At 40.3% G+C, this 8,502-nt stretch overlaps 1 non-coding gene across 1 annotated transcript; it reads left to right on the forward strand.

Annotated features, from left to right (window-relative positions):
- The first annotated feature begins 226 nt into the window (after positions 1-226).
- On the forward strand, positions 227-333 carry LOC145096637 (small nucleolar RNA R71). Its single transcript, XR_013704010.1, has one exon. It is a non-coding gene; the product is annotated as a small nucleolar RNA R71 (small nucleolar RNA).
- The last annotated feature ends 8,169 nt before the right edge of the window (positions 334-8,502 follow it).

An 8,502-nucleotide genomic window follows, 5' to 3' on the forward strand; every position in this document is an offset into this window, starting at 1 on the left:
CTAGTTTAGCCATCATTGCTGCCATGCTATCGTTAATAGTGTTTACCACTCCCCGACTTACTTCATGCCTTGGATTATGATATTATCTAGAGAGTTTAGAGAATTCTTCAATAAGTTTTTTGATCACCGGGGGTGCCTTCTTTGTGAGGGGTCCTTGCGAGTCAAGGAGCTGCATGCTGTTACATTGATTCCATCATAGAAAATGGAGACTTCTTGTTGACTGTTTAAATCATGATGTGGGCAGTTCCTTAGTAGACCCTTGTATCTCTCCCATGCCTCATAAAGGGACTCTCTAGCTTGTTGTTCAAAGTTGGCAATAGCTTTCTTCAACTTGGCTATCTTCGAAGGACCTGGTCAATAAATTCTTCTTTCATCTTATCCCATGTGGTGATGGATCCGAGAGGGAGTGAATTGAGCCAATCTTTTGCAGCACCTTTGAATGTGACGGGAAGCATACGAAGCAGCTGGGTTTCGCGAGGCACATTTGGAACATTAAAATAATAAGATACATCATTGACCTCATCCAAGTGTTTATAGGCATCTTCGTGATCTTTACCGTAGAAGGGTATCTCCTTTAGTTGAGCAAATATGTGACCTTTAAGCTCAAAGGTTGCAGCTGCGGGAATTGCGGGTTGCACACGTCCCGACCCGGTATCGTCACGTATTCTCTTCTTCCATTCTCCCATGGGAACTTCATCGATGTTAGCCATGGAGTTAGATAATTCGCCTTCAAAGTCGCTTTCTTCTTCGAATTCGGATTCATAGTCGTATACGAACTCGGCTTCTTCATCTTCAATATTTTCTAATTTGCTTTCTTCGCTCTTTCAACTGCTGGTCTCTCCTGCCTTCTTGTTCTTTTTCTTCCCAAAAATTGTTTTCAAGCTCTTCAAAGGTGATTTCTTAGGTGTATTAGAGCTTTCAACCTCCTTGCCTTTGTTTTTCCTTAAAGCGGATTATGGGTCTTCAAGTGGAGGAACCAGGGGTGTGTTGGATCCTCTGGTCATGTAATTTCTGGAAACAACACAAGAAAAACACGTAAAAGGAACAAAAATAAAATAAAAGACGAAACTGTGAAACAACGATGGACTCGCCGAGTCGCTTCGATTGCACTCGGCGAGTTCAGAGCAAAAACAGAAAAATTACTAACTAATATTCTAAAACAGAAAACTATCAAAAATTATCCTACTAATTGGATTTCCTAAAAAAATTAACTTTGTGCAAGATAAATCTGACATAGAGGATTGATAAAACTAGAAATTAGATTTAATTTTTGAACCGTTCCCCGGCAACGGCGCCAAAAACTTGATGTGTGTGAACTCAACTAGTTTTAAACCTACTTTTAATTATAAAATTAACACACAAAGGCAGTGGACCTGTCAATTGTGGTGTAGCTAGATAAGTAGGGTATCGAACTCAGGAAACGGAAAATTTAAACTAATAACTAATTTTATCTAAAACAAGTAATAAAAGGAAAGGTTTTCTCTAGTTTTGCAAGACTAGAAAACTTAAATAAACTAACTAACACGCAATTTAACTAACTTAACAGCTAAAACAAGTTATTACCACTAAATTCAATAATTAAAGCACTTCTGTTTAGGTTCGACTCAATTGATCCTATGGTTGATTTAATGGTAATAGTGCAATGGATTAACCTTTCATTGGCTACAGATTCAGGTAATTAGGTTCACATTCGCTACCTCCAATCCTTAGAAAATAGACTAATTCAAGAAGTGGCCAGTTGTCTAAATTAATTAATTCTCTAGGTTATTTATTCGAGTTAAATAAGACTTGTAATGGTTAATCAAATTAATAATTCAATTAGCCTCTTGTTGTTGGTTTATCAAACAAGCTCACACATTAATTTACCCATTCTCTAATTAATCCTAGTTTCACATTCACTAATCCTAGGCACATAATAAAGTGTTCACATAAATCACATGAGGTAAATAATTAAGAGATGTTCATGCAGCCTAATTGCCTTCATATTAACAAAAAATAGTTATGGTTAATGCACAAGCTTAATTTAACAAAATCACCAATTTAAAGTTAATCCTACCATTAATCAAACCAAAGTCTCAAATTTGTCTTACCCAAACAGAAGAATAAGGTTTTAGTTTATAATTGTAGTAAACTTAAGCACAAAACCGAATTCAAAGAGTTTAAACATGATTCAAATCAAAAGATTACTAAGAATAAACGAAAGTTGCCTTAATTCTCTTCAGGATTGAATGTATGGTTGATTCCTCTGCTTCTCACGACCTAACAACACCTTCAATCGTAATTTTGCCTCCTAGGGTTCCAGAGAAGCTTTTAATTTTGATCTCCAAGTCCCTATTTATAGTATTCTGGAAAAAGAGGTGACTCGTCGAGTCCAGTGACTTACTCGACGAGTCCATCACATAAAATTCGTATACGAAAAGGACTTCTAGAGGTTCGCAAATCTTCGAAATGACTCATCGAGTAGCCATCCCTACTCGCCGGGTCCTTCTTGTTTTTGGCAATTTTTCTTCTTTGTTCCGTTCCCAAGCTTCCAGTCGTATCTCCTACTTCCTTTTGCTTCCGAGCTTCTCTTTTGGACTAAAAATATAATTTGAACAATATTAAGTATCTTTTGTCAATAAAATGTAAATAATTAGCCGAATAATAATAAGAATCTATACTAAATATAGGGCTAAACATGTACATATCAAGCCGCATGGAAAGCTGCAGCCATTGGAGGTTCCCATGTGGAAATGGGAGCAGATCACGATGGACTTTATCACCAAGTTGTCGTGGACAGCGAAAGGATATAGTGCTATATGGGCCATCGTGGATCGAATGACCAAGAGAGCCCATTTTCTGGCAATCTGGGAGAGTTCGTTGGCCAATGTGTATATCCTCGAGATTGTTGCTTGCCATGGGGTTCTGGTCTATATTGTTTCAAAGTGTGATGTTCGGTTCACCTCCTATTTCTGGTAGAAGTTCCACGAGGAACTAGGCACGAGACAACATTTCAGCACCGCTTACTATCCATAGATAGACAGCCAGAGTGAGCGGACTATCCAGACCCTCGAGGATATGTTGAGGGCCTGCATCATTGATTTTGGTGGGAGCTGGGACTCCTACCTACCCCTTACAGAGTTCTTCTACAACAACAACTTTCATTCCAACATTGGTGCTCCACCTTTCGAGCTGTTGTATGGGGGAGATGTCGTACCTCAGTCTCTTGGGGCGAGCTTGGCTACAGGTTCATAGGTCGGACCGAGGTAGTTCTACAGAGTACTGAGAAGATTTAGTAGATTAGGCAGCGACTGCAAACTGCTCAGATTCGGTAGAAAAGTTATGTCGACCGGCGCCGATCCAAGTTGGAGTTTCCGGTCAGCGACATGGTGTTGCTAAAGGACTCACCCGGAAAGGGTGTGATTCGCTTCAGGAAGAGGGGAAAGTTGGGTCCCCGATATATTGGGCCGTTTCGGGTTATTGTCAGGGTTGGCAAAGCGGCGTATAGACTGGACCTTCTGGAGGAGCTCCATCAGATTCACAACACTTTCCATGTTTCACAATTGTGGAACTGTATATTAGACGAGGCTGCGGTGGTGTCATTGGATGACATTCAGGTCGACGAATGCCTGAATTATGTTTAGAAGACGGTGGTTGTCTTAGAAAGGAAGATAAAAGTCTTGCGCAACAAGGAGATACCTTTAGTAAAGGTATAGTGGCAACATCGGATGAGATCTGAGTGGACTTGGGAGCCGGAGGCCGAGATGCGGGAACATTATCCGGAATTGTTCAATGCAGCAGGCTTCGAGGACGAAGCCTAGTTCAAGTGGGGAGAGTTGTAACATGCCAATCTTCATGTATGAATTTAAAGCTTATTATCTATATTTTTAGGTCAACTCAACGAGTTGGAAGGCTCCAACTCGTCGTGTAGAGTATTTAATTCCCGTGTATATTTCAATGTCTACTCGATGAGTTGGAAGGCCCTAAATCGACGAGTTGAAGGCTAAACATGAAAACCCTAATTTTTAGGGTTTACATCCTATTTAAAGGCCTTAACTCTCAATGTTATCCTCCCTCATCATCCCCTCAGTCCAGAGAAAAACCTAATCATGCCTCTTTCCCCATTTTGAGTGTGTGTGAGCTTAAAGAGTATTCTTTGGTGCCTTTCTTGAAGGAGCTTGAAGTTGGTGGTGCAAAGTTGAAGGGAGAAGCTTAAGATCCGAGATTTTCAATGTTGTTGCAGCCACTTGGAGTTATAAAGTCGTTATCTTGATCATCCCTTTTTCTAGATCTCTTCTTTTGAAAGTTATGGCCATTATTAGCTTATTTTGGGGCCATTCTTGGATTTGAGCACGTTATGAAGCCATGGTGTCAGATCTGGACATCTCATGGCCTCCATGGACTTAAAGTTGCCAACTTTATCAAGTCTTGGCCCTCCTTCATGCCCTAGGTCCCTTGATAAGACTTATTTGAGTGTTTTAGCCCTCTTGATGCCATGCGTGGACGTAAAGTGATAATGTGCCCTAGCCAGCACGTATGAACCACGTCTGGCCCAGAAGACCAGCGCGCTTGCTAGAATTAAGTCTAGAACGATGTAGCTAGCGCAGCAACGCTACGACTACCAGACTAGAGGGACTTGATGACACATGGTTTATATGACTGAGTCTAGTCCAATGTCATTGGGCGCGTACCAATAACATTGGACTGGGGGACTTGATGATATATGGTCCATTAGCATGGCCTAGACAGCTCTGGCGCACCAGCGTCACTGGCGCTCCCTTGTCAGCCTTGTTAGGGACTCCCTTGCCAACCTTGTTGGCGACTCTCGTGCTGGCCCAGCCTGGGGACTCCCTTGCTAGCCTTGTTGGAGACTCTCCTGTTGGCCCGACCTGGCGCTCCCTTTCCAGCCCTTCCTGGTGCGCGCCCGCCAACCCCGACCGACGCCTCCGGGCGGCCTTGCCCAGCTCGTTGCTAGTTGGGCCTGAATTGGGTTGGCCCAAGGCCTGACCTAATTCCCTTTGACCTAACTGTCCACTATAAATAGAATAGTGCCTCCTCCATGAAGGGAGACCTTTCCCCGGTGGCTCAGCCGCCACTAGACCTCTCCCCATGGCTCAGCCGCCACACTATACTCTGGCCGGATGGCTTAGCCGCAACCTGCCGCTGTCAGCCACCATACACCACCACTAGCACCAAGATGGTTCTCTTTATCTAAAGAGAACCATCTTAGATATAGTGGGCTAAAAGGCTCCATGGATTATTAAGTTGGGTTCCACCCATAAGATGCTCCATGGAGTTAACCCATGGATTAAGAAATGAAGAGTCATGTTACATTAGGGTTTTACCTAATGCAACACACTATATAAGGACCATGTCTCTCCCCAAAATCGGCTACACTAGTGATACACTAGAGAAACAAGAGGGCTTGGTCGATTTTGAGTGTGTTAGAGTATTCTCTCAAGTTTATACTTTGCATTTGGTATTGTGTGAAGCATTTGAGGCATCACACTTGAGGTGCTAGGCTCACAAGGTTACAAGGAACACTTATAACAATAAGGTATGTAATTCTATCTATTATTCAATTTAGAATTGTTCCCTATGTATGCTATATAGGATCATAGCCTTGGAAATTAACTTTGCATGATAATTAGACAAACATAGATCCAAGGTTATTAGGGTTGCATGTACACTTAGGAAGTGTTAGATTGCTCAAAACCCAACAGTGTTATCAGAGACTAGGCTTGTTTGTTTGTTATTTGTGCTAAATAGTTGAAAAAGTCGATATTTTTGCATTCTGCGTGATGAACTCGCCGAGTCCATGGAGGGACTCGCCGAGTTCATGTGAATCTTCAACCTACTCGCCGAGTAGGTTCATGCACTCGGCGAGTAGGAGCCTCGGAATGAAAATTTTCGACTTTAGTTGCTGGAAATGGAATAGAAACATTACCCTAAACTGTTTTGGTACTTGAAAAATTGTTTTAGATGGTGTAATGTCTTTGCTAATCCATTTACAACAACAATTTATCAAAATTACAAAGTTCTAAATGTAATTTGTGATTCATGAAAGTGTTCATATTCATGTTCTTGATCTTATGATGTTTAGATGATCATAGGAATTATTTGTAACCTATGTGGTAGATTAATTCATGATCATTATGTGTTTTAATGGAGTCCATAACTTGTCCTCAAGTTATGGAAAACCAAAAGACACTTTGTTTAAAAACCATTAAAAGAACACATAGGTTATAAAATGAAGAGTCTTCATTTTTAATACCCTAATAAACTCATAAGTTACAAGAAATGAAAAGTTTTGAAAGTTCACAAAACTTGCCCTCAAGTTTTGGAACAAGTAAAGTCTTGATTAAAACTTTAGTTCCAACCCTTAGAATTTTAAAAGTTAAAATTCAACCCTTATACTTATAATATTATAAGTTAATAATATATATATATATATATATATATATATATATATATATATATATATATATATATATATATGTATAAGATCAAAGTCATCTTACCGCTAGTACGCCTCATTCATGAAGCCGGTCTATAAGGTGGGTATAAGGTTGTTGCCTATAAAATGGCAACTTAATGGGTGTCCACTCTCACCCACCGCTTGCTTGACTGGTGGAGGGTCGTTAGCCGAACGGGTAAGACAAGGACTTATAAATTTTCATTAAAATTATGATGAATATTATAAAGTAACTAAATGTTTGATTAATTTCCCAATCTTAGTTACTTTAGGAAAATTTGAATAAGGTGCTAATCCATGAAATTACACTTTACACTTTGTCTAAGTCGTTAGTGGAGCGTGTGTGGTTAACCGGCACACTAACTTGGACTTAAGAAGGTAGGTAAAGGGTGACTTAATATTTATCATAGTATCGATGGAGCGTGTGTGGTTAACCGACACATCGATTGAGGGGTAATTTATTAAGGGTACCAAGTAATTTGCATGGTTACTTCACACCTCGTTTTGTGATCCTCGGCATCCCAGTCACAAAACTTGGAGGGCACGCTCGAGATTGAAACATGCCTTTGAAAAGTTCATTGAATCTCAAAAGAATCTAGGAGTTTCTAAGAACCAAATTAAATATTTTAATATTTCAACTTTGGTGGAAATTAGTGAATCGTCATTCACCTACCTTTCAAATATGTTATTACTTAGATTACGGCATACCTCTTCTAAGTATAATATATTGTGAGTGGGTCCTAGCCTTAATACTACATTTGGGTGTTTTATTAAGGACTATCTCTATTTCTAAACTAAACTTTTCTTCTCTTCAGATGTCTGAAAACACTGCTGCTTCTGGCTCTAATCCTAATGGCTCCTTTTCTCTTATGAACTTGTGTGGGAAAGTCACTTTTGATGGATCCAACTTTAATGAGTGGATCAGAAACATCTGAATGATTACCCGCTACGAGGACAAAGAATATGTCCTCGATAAGGAGCTTAAGGAGATCGATGAGACAGTTGCTACTCCTCAAGAGATCACTGACTTTAGGGCACGTGAAAGGGATGCCACCAAGGTGGCATGCATCATGATGGCCACTATGACAGCCGGTCTCCAAAAGTCCTACGAGGACTACTACCCTTTTGAAATGCACCAAGATTTGATGGAAAGATACCATCAAAGTGCACGACAAGAAAGGTATGAAATCATCTCCTCCATGATAACAACCCGAATGAAGGATGGAGAACCCATCACGGGCCACATGTAGAAAATGCAAAGATTTGTGGACCGCTTGCTGAAGCTTAATGTGAACTTCCCCGAGGAGCTAGCAATAGATATTATTTTGCACTCCTTACCTTCATGTTATGATCAATTCTGCATGACATACCACATGAACAAGGAAGGGGTCACTCTCAGCAAACTTCAAGGACTCTTAAAAACCACAGAAAGTGGTCTTAAGGGTAAGACGGTTGTTACTACTCCTACTCCTACCAACTCCACCCCTGTCTTGGCAATCGGGAAAGGACGAAGGAAGAAGAGAAAGAGTTCTTCGAAGGGTACCAAGGTTAAGACCCTTGATGGCTCTTCTTCAAGTGGAACCAAGAAAGGTTTCATCACTCCTTCTTCTGACCCAAAAGAGGTTGAATGCTTCTATTGCCATGAAAAGGCACATTGGAAGCGGAACTACCCAAAGTACCAGCAAGATGTGATGGATGGGAAAGTTAAATCCAACCATGCAGGTATTTACACTATCTTATCTAATAATTCACCCCATTCTAATTCTTGGGTCCTTGATACCGATTGTGGTATTCATATCTGTTTTGATTTACAGGGACTAAGAAGAAGTGAGGATGTGGAGCAAGGAAGAATAAACTTGATCATGGGAAACAGGAAAGCTTCACCCGTCACCAAGATTGGAGTTTATACTTTATCGCTAAGTAGTGGGTTTAGTTTAGATTTGAATAAGTGTTGTTATTCTCCAGAAATGGCAAGAAATATTATTTCCTTTCATGCATTGTATAAACAAGGTTTCACCTTTTCATTTGATAATGAAGTTGGTTTGATT

Source organism: Lactuca serriola, chromosome 3, assembly GCF_051521515.1.
Source record: "Lactuca serriola cultivar US96UC23 chromosome 3, Lser_US96UC23_V15, whole genome shotgun sequence".
In the NCBI taxonomy this organism is placed as follows: domain Eukaryota; kingdom Viridiplantae; phylum Streptophyta; class Magnoliopsida; order Asterales; family Asteraceae; genus Lactuca; species Lactuca serriola.